Raw genomic sequence first — 18,073 nt, forward strand, 5'->3', positions numbered from 1 at the left:
AGTGCCTTGGTATATGGATGGATGGGACTTGTAAATGTATTGAAATTTTTGATGCATGAACGAGAAAGTTGGAGTTTGAATTATTGCTTGTTTTAATGTATTCAGTGTGATGTTATATTGTCCATCAATACAGAAGGCTGTATGTATTTAAACCTGACCATAATAATTGAATCTTTTTATACATTATTTCATACATTCATACCCACATATACCAAGGCCCTTCCCCCAATTTTGGGGGGTAGCCGACATCAAACAAATGAAACAAAAAAAGGGGACCTCTCCTCTCTACGTTCCTCCCACCCTGACAAGGGACTCAACCGAGTTCGGCTGGTAGAGTCCCTTGTAGTTAATGAAATCTTGTTCTACTTTCTCCAAATTACCAAATGTTTTGTTCTTTTACTATTTGGAAAGAAATTACTCATAAAGATATTCTGAGAAGTTCACAAAAGGATAATATTGCTGTTAATTTTTAATTGATGTACGATGAAAATGTTCAAATTTGCTACTGTATTATTAAAGGACATTTGAGGTCATGATATTTCCCCCCCCCCCTCTCTCTCTCTCTCTCTCTCTCTCTCTCTCTCTCTCTCTCTCTCTCTCTCTCTCTCTCTCTCTCTCTCTCTCTGTACTTGAGCATCAATGTTACATCATCATTTCAGGAGTTAATTGCATCAGGAAAAGAGAAATATGAGCTGAGAGCTGAAAAAACCTTAATACAGTGAACCCTCGTTTATCGCGGTAGATAGGTTCCAGACCCGGCCGCGATAGGTGAAAATCTGCGAAGTAGTGACACCATATTTACCTATTTATTTAACATGTATATTCAGACTTTTAAAACCTTCCCTTGTACGTAGTACTGTTAACAAACTACCCTTTAATGTACAGAACACTTAATGCATGTACTACAGTACCCTAAACTAAAACAGGCACAAATATTAAAGGCGATTTTATATCGTGCGTTTCCTAAACACACCAAAAAGCACGATAAAAAATGGCAACCAATGTTTTGTTTACGTTTCTCTGATCGTAATGAAGAAACAAACGCATTTACTGTACACTTCTGTGTATAGGTTAGTTTTTGCATCGATTATATTGATTATTCAGTACAGTATGTTGATTTTGTTATTACCAATATGTATATATATATGGGTTATGAAAAAAATCCGCGAAGTGGTGAATCCGCGATGGTCGAACCGCGAAGTAGCGAAGGTTCACTGTAAAGTAAAATGTTGCACATTGATCTCTAGTAATAATGTAGATTATGCTTTATCACAAAATTTCCACCAGCTAATAGACTGTATTTCATTGCAGATGAACCTTTTAATATACTCATGCATTTGTTCCTACGCAAATAAAAGTCCAAACCCGAGTCCCTTAATTGAAGTATGCTATCAGCAAAGCTTGAAATCCCATTTAAACTTCTAGCAAGGTTGCTATAGTCGCTGGTATGTGGAGGGATACCCCCGCCCACTCGGGTAAAGCAATTTTCAATTTGTCTTTGGGTGCAGTTCAGCTCTTGATGTACTACTCAGCGGCTTCTTAATGTGCTACTTTCTGTTTGAATAAAATGTTTGTAAATATCATATTTGAAAAGATTTTCAATGGAAGTAGTCAAGGCTATACAAAAGATTGATGTACAGTACAATACATGTACGTTGCAATTCTTTCCCTGGTAACTATAATTGAGAGTTTTTGGTGGTACCTACTGTTATCCAGCATACTTGCTCCTGCCAGGTGGGATGACTGTTGCCTTACAATGACTACAATAATATGAACTTAAGGAAATTAGTTTTCCTTAAATATCGCTGATGCTCCATTAGAGGGATAGTTCTTCTACCGACCGGGGAAAGGCACCAAGGACTCAACACGTGGTTGTGCTGTTTTGGTCACTTTAACAATAAGAGCGTAGTCATTAATCTGCATGACTCTTGTTTCTCCCCTGTCTCATTTTCATTAGAGTTCACTGAAACTTCGAGAAGAACTAGTGAAGATGTCATCAAAGAATTGCAGTAAGTAATGAGAGTTGTTCCTGGCAGTAATAAACATGGGTACATGCAACTTGGAGAAAGTAGCTGGGTGCTCACACTTACTCTGTTATCAGTGCTCGTTCTCATATCGGAAAGAGCAGGTGCCGCAAGTTGTCCCATACTGTAGAATATTATTTGTACCATCCTTTGGTAATGTATCTTATGCTTCCTTTTTTCTTGGTCTTTGCAGTTTTATTACAGTGTTTCTTGAATATAAAATGAAGACTATACTATGTTTTGCCTGTTGTGTTATCAGCAGCCATTGTCTGGCCCTCCCCTGTCCTAGCTATGGTGGAGATGGGGTTAGGTCACTAATGATATGTATATAAGATCAGTCTCTAGGGCATTCTCACTGTCCCTTGCTTCTTCCATTCATGTGCGACCTTTAAAGAACAGTAGCCATCAAACCATCGCTCAATGCTGGTGTCTGCAACATTTTCTGTTATGATTCACACAAGCTTTAGGTATAACGGTGAGTAGATTCATCAACAGATAGTGTTCTCTTGTTCAATGCAAGGTACAGCTGTCAACCTTCCTAAATCATTCACATTTTTAATCATACAGGTATTTAAAAATGTCTAAGCCTACTGATATACATGAGGAGTTTTGAAATTCTAAGTCTTTTGGGGTGATGTTTAATGTCCAGTAGTTGACCTCATTCCAGTGGATGTCGTTTGTTCTTGGAATTAATTTTAAATGTTAAGAAAATGTCAGAGTTAAGAGAGTCGTCAATGTGATTTACATGGTACCTGATGCATGTCCGTACCCTACGTATTTGGATGTCCTTTTTTTTAATTATTAAATCTATCATATTCAATCTTGTCTTCTTTATTATTACTGCTTCCTTAGTGTTAAGTCCACCTATTAATATTATTATTTTTATTATTATTATTATTAGCTATGCTACAACCCTAGTTGGAGAAGCAGGATTCTATAAGCCGAAGGGCTCCAACAAGGAAATTAGCCCAGTGAGGAAAGGAAACAAGAAAATAAATAAACTATAAGATAAGTAAGTAACAATTAATATGATATATTTTAAAAACAGTAACAAAATAAAAAAACATCTTTCATATATAAACTATTAAAGCTAGAAAAAAAACTAGAAGAGAAATAAGATTATAGTTTGCCCGAGTGTATACTCAGGCAAGAGAACTTTGTAACCTCTTCTGCCATTAGGCTACTTAAGGCCTACTGTATTCTTAATGTTCAAAATTGAAATTAACTATTCTAATGAAGTTTGAGGTTCATCTTTTGTTTGCCAGCTATCATTATCAAATGCTATATTCATAATTATAGCAATACGTCAATATATATTTGAGTGACATTTGTTATATTGGCATCATGTGTATTATGCAACTCTTCTAGGAGAAGAGCATTCTAAAATAAAACCATTGTTCTCTAGTATTGGGTAGTGTCATAGCCTCTGTACTATGGTCTTCTTCCACTGGCTTGGGTTAGAGTTCTCTTGCTTGAGGGTACACTCGGGCACACTGTTTTATCTAGTTTCTCTTCCTCTTCTTTTGTTAAAGTTTTTTTATAGTTTATATAGAAGATATTTATTGTAATGTTATTATTCTTAAAATATTTCATTTTTCCTTGTTTCCTTTCCTCACTGGGCTATTTTCCCTGTTGGGGCCCCTGGGCTTATAGCATCCTGCTTTTTAACTAGGGTTGTAGCTTAGCATTTAATAATAATAATAATAATAATAATAATAATAATGCCTTCATTTCAAAACCCCCTCCATTCACCCAGTGTGAACTTGGCAACAAATACATCACAAAGGATATAGTTACATCGTTTAACTGCTTCTTTAATCCGTCAAAACTATTATAAGGGTATTTACATAACATCTCCCTTCATTTAAAAGATAAATGTTTGTAAAGATAGTTAAACAAACATAGGCTAATACTGGTTTACATGAAGTCTATAGGCTAACTATAAATGGAGCCTTTGTACATTAGCGGCCAGTTCCTCCCATGTGTATAAGAATGGATACCGGCTAACCTAAACTTCCTACCCCCTAACCTAACCTACATGCCATGTCCTTGGTTGCCTAATAGGGGTTCCCCCCCCCCCCTCTGATTCCCCTTATACTGCTATATTCTTGGCCATCATCCTACATACAGGTGGCCGCTATCATACATACACCCCCTATAAATCGTAGATTTTAGTTTTTGGTGATAGTTTAACTAATCTTAAGTGAATCTTACTAATTTTGTACCATACAGCTATACAGTATAAATTATGGAAGATAATATTCCTATGGGTATTAACTCATAAATTTCCTAAGATATCTTTATAACAAAAAGAACACGTTTTTTCGTTATCGTTAAATATATCATAGTTACCCTTAAATATAGTTTTCTCTAAATAAAAAGTTGCATCGTTTTCTTTTCTTCAAACCCACTGATTCAGGGGTATCTTGCTTATACATTTCCCTCGTATATATCCATTAAATATTAGATCATCTAAAATCGAATATCTTCCGAACTCCTATTATTAATTAAATTAATCTATTGGAAGAACATTTTAAGTATATCCTAGGCAAAATACTATAATTTTAGCCAATGAAAAGGCATTATATAGAACGCAGACTTTGGTGGAGGTCTCTGATTGGATAAAGCAATTCTTTAGCCAGGGGGACAACTTGTTGAGAATTTGTCCCCAAATCTCGGAATTTTTAGTTTTTGGGGGGATATAAAGTGGGTGAATTCCCATACGTCTGGTAACTGAAAAAAAAAACACTCTACTGTAAATACTCATGAATAATTCACTCTTCAATAAGATTTATAATGACTTAATTACGTTTTATTGTTTTCCTGTGGTATGACATTCATTACAATTATAATTTGATTAATATATCTTTCAGAGCACATATTGAAATCAGAACATGGGTTCATGATTAAAAAACTAAATCTTACTGCTTTTTGTTTCACAAATACTATAATTAAAAGTAAATACAGAATATATTATAATCATATAAGATACAGGAGTACATAGTACAGTATTTAGTAGGCTACAAACTTAATTGTGTTGAAAAATGCCTGGAGAAATTACTTCTGGTCTAGGGATCTTTTAGGGTCTAGGGAAGTCCCTGAGTGTGTAGAATGTAGAAGAAGGTTCATTTCTGTCTCAGACACACACACACACACACAAGGAAGTAAGTGTCTCGTGTCTTTTAACTTGTGATTCTGTGAAGAATGAAGGATTTAAGGGGTAAAGAAAGACACATTTTACAAGGTTTATTTCTTTTTATTATGTTCTCGCTATTGTTTTATTACTTACAATACTTTTGATTCTAATATATTATGTGTTGTAGGTTTCCATGATTGATAGTTAACCATCGAATATCTATAATGGTCTTTTAATGGCGAAGAAATTTTCATGAAAAGACATTTCTCGAAATGCTCTTTTTAGCGTGTGGTGGTGATTCAATAGTCAGTGAAAATGTGAAAAGTTATTAAATGAGTTTTTTTCTAGATGTGACTTTTAACTTTTCGATTAACAATAGGATGGTGTATAATTGTAGCTGTGTGGTTTGAATTCCAATTGGGCACACTATAATCACGTTGGCTATGTAACAGCCAACGTAAAATCACTTCGGATAGTTGAATCCCTTCCTTTGTTTCTTGTATGCAATCTCAGGTTTTCTGGATAGGTTAAGTTATTAACATTACATTAATCTTGATTAGTTTTCCTCAAAATCCGACTCAAAAACCTTGTTTTCTTATAAAAGACTCAAAACTCGAAAATATCAGGGGAAAGTAAGTGAAGTATATGATTTATTTCAAGACTTCTTGATGGGATAATAAAAGATTGCTTAATAAATATATTATTAAATACATTCCAATGATATCGAATCTATGATATACGAGGAACAAGTAAACTTAACATACTCGTGGGTTTAAAGACCTACTAAAATTATTTGGATTTGCTGGTAAAGAATATATTTAACTAAACTTGTTTCGGTGGAAAGATTTGCAGTGAGAAAATGCGTAAAAAGAGTTAAGAGTAGTTTATTACAAACTGAACTGCCTGGAGGGAACACTCAATTATAAAGGTGCCTTTGGTCCGATGTCAAAAAACGAGAGAATGAATTTCAAACACCAACTAACGAAACAAAACTTTAGAAATAGTCGAAAAAAAAGAATGTAAAACCGTTTGAACAAATATAATTTCGACAAAATAAAGACATTGCTAATATTCTATCATCATAGTTCTCTCTCTCTCTCTCTCTCTCTCTCTCTCTCTCTCTCTCTCTCTCTCTCTCTCTCTCTCTCTCAATACGTTGAAATTCAAGTTTAGATTAAAGTAGGAAATGACCGTGATAAAAGTCTAAGTAGAAACATGGCTTTTTATTTAAGTTTTTAGAAAATATTCTTGGGAAAACCTTTATAGAAACGATTTATTTTGATAGCAACCCTATTTTTTTTTTCTCATCCATTAGTGGACGTATAATTGCCTAATTACCTCATTAGTAAGGACTAAACTCTTACTGTAAGAGGGGATGGGGTGCCTTTCCTGTTTTTCGACCAACCAGACAGAACTGGTTTTCTGCATATTTGTTCTTCGTTTAAGAGGGCGGTCTACCCGTTGTCAGTGAACTGTGAATTCTCAAAAATATCAGTTTTTAATCTGAAAATTGGAAGCCTTATTTAGTAATTAATACCAACGGGCTTTGTTCAGTATCAAGGTAAAAAGTTGAATTAATTTTGTTACTAAGTGATTATCTTTATGGGGAAATTATAGGCGACATTATCATTTTTATATCAAAACCTTTTTATTAGTGATCCACATGGTTGCCTAAATCTTCAATACTGAAAGACATTCTTTGTGGATTAGGCAATTTGAATCGAAGGTGTGACTTTAACTCTGTAATAATTAGCAGAAAAAAATGCAGAACTGTATATGTTAAATGATCAGTGTGTTGTTTTTTAACAACTATAAAGTTAATGGAGATGCTACTGCAATTATAATTTTAATCTAACAGCGTATATATTCTTAACTTAATTGTTCACATTTGAAATTGTGGTAAAGAATGACTCAAAATGGTTTCACAATCGTGTAATGTAGACTGTAACGTCATTCAGCTGTGGGAATCTTTATTCAAAGTTACAATTTACTTATCAAATTCCAAATTACTTCTTTTTTACATTATTTTTGCCTTTCTAGGTGACATAGACACTCTTGTATGAGTTGCTCATCTATCAATAATCAAGACTTTTCTTAAATATTAATATTAATGTATCTTGTGTATGGGTAATGTTTTTGTGTGTGGTGAGAATGTATTTATCCAGCGACAGTAAATGGCTTCTCATACAGTAGGGTCCATACATGAACTTTACGTTGAGGCTGTTTTCCTGGTCCTGTCACACACAGGGCCTAAGGGCTACAATATCAGTTCATCGTGTACATTCTAAGGTTTTTCTTATATCACACATGTAGTGTTTATTGCCAAATGCTTTCGTTTTGAAACAGGTAATATTTAATTTAGTATTTATCCTAGATTTATTTCCATGTTGATATATACTATTAGTTTTCACATGTTGGTTACAGAATCGTAAGAAGTTAGCGAGGAATTTCTTGTGTAATTTTGATATTTATGAGAAAATATTTTTTTGGAAAGCATTTATTTATACGTCTTATTTTGCATTAAACCTTCATCAATATTTTTCTATCATTCACTAGTAGGCAGACGTAATCAAAGCATTAGTTAATGACTAAACTCTTATTGTAAAGGGTGTGGAGAGGTCCCTAGTCTGTTTTTCGACCAGTCAGGCAAAAGTGAATTTCAACAAATTTACTCTTCGTTAAGAAGACGAGCCTACTGGGTGTCAGTGATTTTTTAAATTGTTTTTTAATCCAAAAATATGAAGTCTTATTTCGTTAATTTTGTTTTGAATGGATTAACTTTTGAATTAATAACTGATGAATAGTTTTATGTAGAAATTTCCGAAGGCAATGTCATTTTGATGGAACAAAACTGATTATTAGTGATCAACAAGATTGCAAAAAGCGTCAATAATGTCCTTGATACTTTGTGGACTAAGCATATTTAACCAAAGCCGTGACTATAAACTTTTTATATGTACCAGCCACCCGTTGAGATACTACCGCTAGAGAGTTATGGGGTCTTTTGACTGGCCAGACAGTACTACATTGGATCCTCCTCTCTGGTTACGGTTCATTTTCCCTTTGCCTACATACACACTGAATAGTCTGGCATATTCTTTACATATTCTCCTCTATCCTCATACACCTGACAACACAGATTACCAAACAATTCTTCATCACCCCAAGAGGTTACTGCACTGTAATTGTTCAGTGCTACTTTCCTCTTGGTAAGGGTAGAAGAGACTCTTTAGCTATGGTAAGCAGCTCTTCTAGGAGAAGGACACTCCAAAATCAAACCACTGTTCTCTAGTCTTGGGTAGTGCCATAGCCTCTGTACCATGGCCTTTCACTGTCTTGGGTTAGAGTTCTCTTGCTTGAGGGTACACTCGAGCACACTCTCCTATCTTATTTCTCTTCCTCTTGTTTTGTTAAAGTTTTTATAGTTTATATCGGAGATATTTATTGTTGTTACTCTTCTTAGAATATTTTATTTTCCTTTTTTCCTTTCCGCACTGAGCTATTTTCCCTGTTGGAGCCCCTGGGCTTATAGCATACTGCTTTTCCAACTAGGGTTGTAGCTTAGTAAGTAATAATAATAATAATAATAATAATACATTTCATCTGTAACTAGTTTAGATATTTGTTAATTTTATGACTGTGGGAAATGATAGTGTTTATAAATAGGTTGATACTTGCCACTAAGCTATTTTCTATGTAAGGAAATATATTACTTTAATTGATCTACAATAATCAGAAATGAAAGTATTTTGACTTTGCTAAGGGTAGTTTTGAAGGACCAGTACTTCTGTTGTTTTAATTCGAAGTCTTTGTTGAGATGTTAATAACAGTTATACCATTTCTGAGTGGCGAGGCCTTGACGTGGTGAAATGGTTTGTATATTGCCATGATGAGCAAAGCTGTACTAGTCAGGGCCACCCATACTAGGTTGATTTGCTGTGAGTGACCAGAGCTAAATCTCCCACCCAGAAAAATGGCCAAACCCCAGACATAAATTGATATGTCTGAGGCCTTTGTCTTGCAGTGGATTAGAAACGGCTGCATTTGTTATCGTATAACAGTTGTGATTTTGACCCAACTGCGTCCAAAATTGGCTTTATACAGAGACTGGGACGAATTAACAGTAAATGTGTAATACGTGATATGCAATGTTGAATACTCTGAACGAACAAGACAAAATGACTGTGGAGGTCCTGTAGAGAGTAGGGTTCCCCTGCTGTATGGGGCTGGAAAAACAGCCGTCAAGCGTCAAACAAATAGTTTTCATATACTAAATAATTCATATAACAAACTAATCTTCTAGGTCCTGTAATGAGTAATATTTGTGTGATAGGACCCAGAAAACAACCACATCTGTCGTCATCCTCTATAGCAAGTAAATCATATTTGAAATACTGCATATAGTTTTCTCTGTAGAATATAATTATCTGTATAGTGACTGATTATCCGGCAATGTTTACATTTTTCACAAAGGATTAACTAGTAGTTCAAGAATGATATATTCTAGCCTTTTTAGCCCTGAAGCATAGTCTCGAAATAGGTTTGTGCGTGTACGTAAGTCATGATAATCAATAGCACTTTTAAAAATCTCGATGACTACTTCAAAACAAGATGCCAGAAAGCTCTTAATCAAGGAAAGAGGTTTATAAGTTGGATTTTGAGAAGAAACTAATCAAGGTTAAAGTTATTATTAGTCATTTGCAATATCCAGGAAACCTAAGATTGCATGCAAGATATAAATGAAGGGATTCGACTATCCCAAGCACACTATCGTTGGCTGTTACATAGTTGCTTTTGGTTTGCCTAAGAATGTAGTCGTTAAATTTGAGTTAATGATTGGTTTATTAAGGTTGTATTAACACTTATTATATAACTCTCTCTCTCTCTCTCTCTCTCTCTCTCTCTCTCTCTCTCTCTCTCTCTCTCTCTCTCCTCTCTCTCTCTCTCTCTCTCTCTCACCTCATTAAGTGACCTCAACATAACTCTATCTTTTGCCAATAATTCCCTTTCAAGATTTTTAGTATTTCAGTCAAACTAATCATGATATTCATCTTAATATTAATTTTCATGAGTTCAAAATTACAAAATACGATTGTTAATACAGTTTTCACTTTCATAGGTGGTCGTTATAGATTAATGAGAGGGTTTATTAGATAGGTTTTTTCACGGGCTGGCAATGCCAGAGCCTGTGGCCTACGTAAGGTGGGGGAATAGTAACTCACCCAAGCCAGATGGTCTAGAAAACGATAGAGAGAGAGAGAGAGAGAGGAGAGAGAGAGAGGAGAGAGAGAGAGAGAGAGAGAGAGAGAGAGAGAGAGAGAGACAGACAGACAGACAGACAGACAGAGATGGTCCCTTTGAAAGCTAAATAATGCAACTTTTCATGATTTTGTCATGGAATTAAATCCAAAAAAAACAGTTTGCAGTCCTCGATCCCTTCCCCATATTCAACACTAGAGAGAGAGGAGAGAGGAGAGAGAGAGAGAGAGAGAGAGAGAGAGAGAGAGAGAGAGAGGAGAGAGAGAGAGAGAGAGAGGAATGTTAAAATGTCCTTTTTTACTAGAGTTTGGGAGCAACATTAACGAAGTATTTTTTTATGTTGGACCTGAATTTTAAACCCGTGTATTTATTACCAATCCGTCTCCATATATTCAGTATCAGTACCAAATTCTCTCCCATGCTTGTTTAATTTAGCCTTATTTACGTTTTCGTTCGTATCAATTCACAAATCTAATCCCTAACACTTAGAATTTCCATGCTTTATGTAGCTTATACTTTCATTTAACTCATTGATAGTTTATGTATAGAGCTTTTTAAACATTATTTTATTCCTGCTACTTAGGATACAATTTGATACTTATCACATTTTTATATACGAGGTAACTATTGACAATGAATTTTCTAGAAATTGCAGAGCCCTGCACCTTGTGACTATCGAGGAACAGGAAACCTGGTTGTTGCAGTAGCTAGTAAAAAAGTTAGAAGTAAATTGATAAAATAACTTTAAAGTTTTGTTTTGGGAAATGAGTTTCCTAATGCATTTGCTTCCCAATTTTTTATTTCTAATAATCATCCAGTTACTGATGCTGTAACACTCTCTCTCTCTCTCTCTCTCTCTCTCTCTCTCTCTCTCTCCTCTCTCTCTCTCTCTCTCTCTCTCTCTCTCTGGATTGACTGAATACAATGACGGATGAATTTACTAGAGTATTAATTCATTTCATTTTTCAGAAGTTGGACACACCAGTCAAGAAGATAGAAAATGAGAATCCTTTGGGGGTCTTATCTCAAATGCTCTTCTGAAGACCACAAGACTCTAGAGCAAGATAATAATGATGATCATGCAGGAGCCATATTCCAAGAAGGTTGGGCAATCATGGCTGGCCATTCCTCTCTCTTTCCAACTCTCTGCGGCAATCGAGCTACTGATATACACTGCATTAATAATAGGTAAGTGGTTAAGTAAACAATATATTTTTTGAGTGTGTGAGAACATTAAAAGTCGAACATTCCTACTTTTCAGGCTGTTGAAATATCATTCAATCTGTGAATAAGTTTTTTACACTAAACTTCATGATTTGGTTAAATTCTTCTTGCCAGTCCCAAATGTACAAACTGTGTCCAGTGTCTATAGACCAAATTGTTGTTGTTATATTATGATGATGATGATCATTATCACTTATTATTATTATTATTATTATTATTATTATTATTATTATTATTATTATTATTATTATTATTATTACTAGCTAAGCTACAACCATAGTTGGAAAAGCAAGGTGTTACAATCACAAGGGCTCCAACAGGGAAAAATAGTCCAGTTAGAAAAGGAAATATGAAAATAAACGATATAAAAAGTAATAAACACTTAAAATATTTTAAAACCATTAACATCATTAAAACAGGTTTTATTCCTGCATTCTTTGTTCTCTCTACTGATATGATACATTCATTTGCTTGTAGTATGAACAATTCTATTCAACTTCATCCTGGCTTATGTCTCGTCACAATTTCACAGACGTCTCAATAAGTACTTCCCAAAATATCAACAGGGCCACTATTTTACCTTTATTAACTTTATCCAAACTTTTTTTTTCACTGTTCTCAGTTTATAAAATTGCCCTCTCAATATGTAACTAACTCCCACTACTTACATAAGGCCACTTGTATTAATTTTCCATCTTGTCTTCTTTGCACTTTTTAAGCAATACAACTTAAATGTTCTTCCTTTTAACATACTGTTCATCCTTCCTTTCTTTCTTTCTTTCTTTCCTCCTTCCTTTCTTTCTTTCTTCCTTTCTTCCTTCTCCTTTCTTCCTTCCTCCTTCCTTTCTTTCTTTCTTCCTTCTCCTTTCTTCCTTCCTTCCTTCTCCTTTCTTCCTTCCTTCCTTCCTCATTTCTTCCTTCCTTCCTTCCTCCTTTCTTCCTTCCTTCCTTCCTTCCTTTTTTTCTTCCTTCCTTCCTTTTTTCTTCCTTCCTTCCTTCCTTCCGTCTCCATGATTTTGATAATTTCTCTGCAAAACTTGACCAAAGCACTTAGTCTTTTTAACTGAGCCTTCAACACCCTACAATTTTGACTGTGTCTATGATAAAATATCCGATCCTGTCTCTTCTCATTACTCTGCACATCCATTTTATCATTCATATTTCTACCATTTCCATTTTTCTATCTTGGGCCTTCGAAATCACTAGTGTGTCAGTCTCCCAAAACCATTGCAGATCTAATCTCACTTCTATTAAACCTTCCTTTAACCTTTGCACTGATCCCCTTCTATTGGTATATATAGTTAATTTCTGAGTCCATATCTCTATTTGCTAATTTGTTTCGAGATACTTCAATGATCCAATACTCCTGATGTCACCCAAGCTCTGTTTCACCTTTCATTTAGTTTTTAATCATTTAATTGGTTTTGACATATTAAATTAATTACATTTTGTTAATTAGTGATATCGGGTCTTGATAGATAAAGAAAATCAGTAATCAGCAATTGTTTGTTATGAATATTAAACTTAAACTTTAAGGGCTGGTTTCGTGGTCTTATTACACAGGAGAACCTTATTCCCTACAGCACTAAAGGGTCTCTCTCTCTCTCTCTCTCTCTCTCTCTCTCTCTCTCTCTCTCTCTCTCTCTCTCTCTCTCTCTCTCTCTCTCAAATCCATTGAGATATTAAATATTCGGAAGTGTATCCCAAGATATAAATCATTTGTAAGTTTAGACTAAGTCAGCCTCATGTCATCTCATCACGTGCAACTGCACAGAAGTGGTTGGTAGAAGTTGCTTGAGGGTACATTCGGGCACACTATTCTATCTCTTGTTTTGTTCAAGTGTTTATATATTTATATAGGAAGGTTTTATTTTGATGATGTTACTGTTCTCAAATATTTTATTTTCCCCTGTTTCCTTTTCATCACTGGGTTACGTTCCCTGTTGGAGCCCCTGGGCTTATAGCATGTCCTGCTTTTTCAACTATGGTTGTAGCTTAGCACGTTATAATAATAATAATAATAATAATAATAATAATAATAATAATAATAATAATAATAATAATAATAATAATAATAAAAGGCTTTGTTTGATCTTAAGGGACTCAATACCACAAATACCTTGAAATTAAGTTTAAATTAAAACAGGAAATTACCGTGATAAAAACGCAAGCAGCAACACGGCTTTTTTATTTCGATTTTTGAGAAAGTTTTTTTTTTTTTTCTTTCTTTTTTTTTTTTTTTTAAACCTTTATTGAAACTATTTTGTACTAAACTATCATCAATAATGTCCTTGCCCGTTTTTTGACTAACCAAACAGAACTGGTTTTCTGCATATGTGCTCTTTGTTACAGATTTTTAGGAAATATTTTTGGGAAAACCTATATAGAGACTATTTATTTTGTATGCAACTCGTGTTTTTCTCATATTCCATTAGCGGATGTATAATTACCTCATTAGTTAATGACTAATGACTCTTACTGTAAGGGGGGATGGGGTTCCTTGCCTGTTTTTCGACCAACCAGACAGAACTAGTTTTCAGAAAATTTGTTCTTCGTTAAGAGGACGGACCTACTCGTTGTCAGTGAATTTCCACAAAATCTGTTTTTAATCTGAAAATGGTAAACCTTATTTAATGATTAATATTAAGTCTTCCTTTAGTATCAAGGTAAAAAGTTGAATTTGTTTTGCATTAATTAATTTTATTACTAAATGATGATTAGCTTTATTTGCGACAATATCATTGTTTTCTGGTCTTAGGTAGTGCCATAGCCTCTGTACCATGGTCTTCCACTTTCTTAGGTTAGAGTTCTCTTGCTTGAGGGTACGCTCATACTCACTATTTTATCTTATTCCTCTTGTTTTATTAAAGCTTTTATAGTTTATTTAGGAAATATTTATTCTAATGTTGTTACTGTTCTTAAAATACTTTTATTTTTTCCCTGTTTTCTTTCCTCACTGGACTATTTTCCTGTTCTGCTTTTACAACAAGGGCTGTAGCTTAATAATAATAATAATAATAATAATAATAATAATAATAATAATAATAATAATAATAATAATAATAATAATAATATGAAAAAAATAGTTATTGGCAATCCCCATGATTGCATGAAATGTCGATGCTGTCTTTAATAGTTTGTGGATTAGGCAATTTGAATCGAAGGTGTGACTTTAGCTCTATAATGATCATCAGCATAAATATTTTGACTTTAGTAGTGGTTATAAAGGATCAGTTCTGTTTTTTAACCATGTTAGAATGAGTGGAGATGCTATAACAATCATGATTTGAATCTAACTTGGTTTTACAAATTTTGATTGATTGATTGTTCACTTTTGAAATTGTGGTGAAGAACGACTCAAAACTATTGAACAGTGGTAATCTTGATTTAAAGTTAACATTTCGAATCAAATTCAAAATTACGTCTTGTGTTTCTAAGTGACATAGACACTCTTGCATAAGTTGCTCATCTGGCAATAATCATGACGTTCTTAAATATTAATATTAATGTATCTTGTGTATGGGTAATGTCTTGTTTCTATTTGTGTGTGGTGATAATGTATTTATCCAACGATAGTAAATGGCTTCTCATACAGTTGGGTCCATACAGGAATTTTGCTTAATTAATAAGCTGTTTTCCTGGGATTTGGTGACCGATTTGGTAAACAAGGCCACTTGGTAGTTAATTTTGCGGACAAAGCTGGGTTAGAAAAGGCTAAAAATGACTTAGAAGAGGTCGAGAATGACATTAAGGTAGAAGTGGATAAAAAGGATCTACTTAAACCATTTCCATATTGATGAAAATGAAGATATAATTGCCAGTATAAAGGAGAAGAAAGAATGGTTGAATATATGTGAAAATGAAGAGGACTTTAAATTGATCAGGAAGTTTAAATCAAGACAAAGCAGTAAATCCCATGTCCTTATAAAGTGTATTCCAACTATCAGGAAAGTTTTCCGTAAAAGGGATATTTTTCTTTTTGGTCCATTTTTGCTGGAAACAGACACAATGCATGGCCATTGTCCGGTTGCGCACTATGGTAAAATTCGACTTTCGTATTTCATTGTATAAATTTAATTGTTTACGCAATGGGAACACTGATATTAAATGATCAAATATTGTTATGAAAGTGTATTTGCCTTATCACCCTCTGTCATATTTCGCCTATAGCAAATATGTTTCGGCATGCTCAGTCAGCCTACTTAATGTGTCTTTTATGTAAAGTGATAGATGAATTTTACGTGTTATTTTTTTTTATGATCACATTTACTCCATTTTAGGAATATTAATGCAATGCTAAATATCAAAGTTGAAGAAATGCAAGCTAGACAGTATTTATTTAACAGCATCAAAGCGGTCATTCGGCTTTCAAACAATGGAGAAACGACTTCAGAAATGTGTTTTTATTCATCATCATCATCATCATCATCATCTCCTCCTACGTCTATTGACGCAAAGGGCCTCGGTTAGATTTCGCCGGTCGTCCCTATCTTGAGCTTTTAATTCAGTACTTCTAACCGATGTTAATTCATTCATAGCTTATCACACCAAACAGCCAATCATTGAAGCGTTCTTTTATTGACATTATCTTAGGGTTGTCCAAATTGAGACAGCGGTCGTGATCGGAAAATCAAATTGATGGGTTGGGTATTTTCTCCACATTCACAGGACTCGTTAGTTTTGAGGGGCCAGTTGACCAGGTTGTCACCTGTTCTAACCAATACAGCTCAAGCCGATATTGATTATACGAAGTTGCATTTGAGGATTTGTGAGAAATTTTAAAGGTAAATTGAAGTTCTCAGAAGAGGTGATGTGGTGGTGGGGTTGGCAGGTGTATGGGCCGATTCTTCTTCGACGAAATGAATTATTCGCACACCGCTTGGGATACATACATTGCTTTTGTATTGACTATAAACCTACATGTCCCCTATTCTCTCTCTCTCTCTCTCTCTCTCTCTCTCTCTCTCTCTCTCTCTCTCTCTCTCTCTCTCTCATATCAATGCTACGAACTCAATGCCTTTTTAATGAGTCTCTCTCTCTCTCTCTCTCTCTCTCTCTCTCTCTCTCTCTCTCTCTCTCTCTCTCATTCATATCAATGCTACGAACTCAATGCCTTTTTAATCTGTTTCTCTAATCTCTCTCTCTCTCTCTCTCTCTCTCTCTCTCTCTCTCTCTCTCTCATATCAATGCTACGAACTCAATGCCTTTTTAATGACTCTCTCTCTCTCTCTCTCTCTCTCTCTCTCTCTCTCTCTCTCTCTCTCTCTCTCTCTCTCTCTCTCTCTCAAGAAGAAAATAATTACTGAAATTTCTAAAAACGATGGACGATTATTCAGTCCAAAAATCAATCAGAAAACACGATTTTTTTCCTAAAATACCATCGCTGATCAAATCTGAATAAGATCCTAATTAAATATATAAATTTCGGTCTATAGACAACAGTAGTTCGCTCATTATATATGGCATAACGCTTACCTGAAGGGCTATTGGTTCTAAATTTGTTTGTTTTTCGGTCTGTCAAAGCAAAGGTTTTTACCCTTAGTTTTGCCCATGTTGGGAAGGTGGGTAAACATGTCTACAGTGTTACGTAAATGTAAAGGTAATTGTTAAATTAGTTCCATTTTAGACTGTTTCTAAGCAATCTACGTTTTGTAGTGGCTGATGTGGTAACGTGTATAAATACCTAGGTTAGTTAAGATTCCAGTAATCCATATAATGACAGACCTATGTCCTTTAAAGGTTTAAAGGCCGCTCATGAATGGCAGAGGCAAGGGACAGTGACATTGCCCTATCAAGCAGGACAATGCCCTAGAGACTGACCATATATGATCAGCGCCCAAGCCTCCTCTCCACCCAAGCTAGGACCAGGGAGAGCCAGGCAGTGGCTGCTGATGACTCAGCAGGTAGACCTATAGGCTTCCCCAAAACCCCATATCCTTAGCTCACAAGGATGGTGAGGTTACAGACACCAGAAGAAACTATCGAGCTTGAGCATGCCTCGAACCCCATGCCAGCAGAACGCCAGGAGGGAACGTTACCAATAGGCTACCACAACAAGGTCGATAGTTTTTGTGTTGTCTGCAACCATACCATCCTTCCAAGCTAAGAATGAAAGGAGGGGGATGGCTATTGATCTATCTGGCGAGCCATATGCAGTCAGTGCCTGGTCCTCCCTGGTCCTAGCTTAATGGATTCATACATTTTTGCCTATACAATCTGGCACTGGAGCCTGGGAGGTCAATTATAACACCCGTTTGACGGGAGGCGGGGTGAGGTACGATTTCAGTGGGGGGACTAGGTGGGGTGAGGTACGATTTCAGTGGGGACTCTAGGTGGGGTGAGGTACGATTTCAGTGGGGATTCTAGGTGGGGTGAGGTACGATTTCAGTGGGGATTCTAGGTGGGGTGAGGTACGATTTCAGTGGGGGGA

This window comes from Palaemon carinicauda, unplaced genomic scaffold (genome assembly GCF_036898095.1).
Source record: "Palaemon carinicauda isolate YSFRI2023 unplaced genomic scaffold, ASM3689809v2 scaffold215, whole genome shotgun sequence".
In the NCBI taxonomy this organism is placed as follows: Eukaryota; Metazoa; Arthropoda; class Malacostraca; order Decapoda; family Palaemonidae; genus Palaemon; species Palaemon carinicauda.